Source organism: Fukomys damarensis, unplaced genomic scaffold, assembly GCF_012274545.1.
Source record: "Fukomys damarensis isolate Sample0158 unplaced genomic scaffold, DMR_v1.0_HiC HiC_scaffold_14, whole genome shotgun sequence".
Taxonomy (NCBI): Eukaryota; Metazoa; Chordata; class Mammalia; order Rodentia; family Bathyergidae; genus Fukomys; species Fukomys damarensis.
In genome coordinates this window covers 51,148,549-51,148,922 of record NW_022900926.1, presented here as the reverse complement: position 1 = coordinate 51,148,922, position 374 = coordinate 51,148,549, and the positions used below count along the sequence as shown (strand labels likewise).

Genomic DNA, 374 nt, shown 5'->3' with positions numbered 1-374 from the left:
CCGGTGCGGGCCCGGGGCGGCTAAGTTCCCGGCTCCCATTCTTACCTTTTCATGCCGTTCCCAAATGTGGTCTTCTTCGTAGATGTCTTTCTGGAGTGAGGCCTGTGTGCTCCGCTCCATCTGCCGCGATGCAGGGGCGGTCCCGTCAGCTGACGGAGGAGGGTTCCAGGTCCTGTCGCAGCCGCTGTTGCAGCTTTGGGCCAAAGTCCCTCGCCGAGCGCTCCCGCCCACGTTCACAGCCAAAGCTTTTCCTGCAGTTGTTGGTTTTAAAAACGGTCATAAGGATTACTTGAAGTGAGAAAGCAAAATATGCCCGTGTCAGTATCTCTACGGGGACTGAGGACAAAAAAAAAAAAAAAAAAAAAAAAAAAAAA

At 52.7% G+C, this 374-nt stretch overlaps 1 protein-coding gene across 1 annotated transcript in view; it reads left to right on the top strand.

Annotated features, from left to right (window-relative positions):
- Positions 1-374, top strand: part of Snx14 (sorting nexin 14) — a 68,264-nt gene that overhangs the window by 650 nt on the left and 67,240 nt on the right. The window lies entirely within an intron of this gene.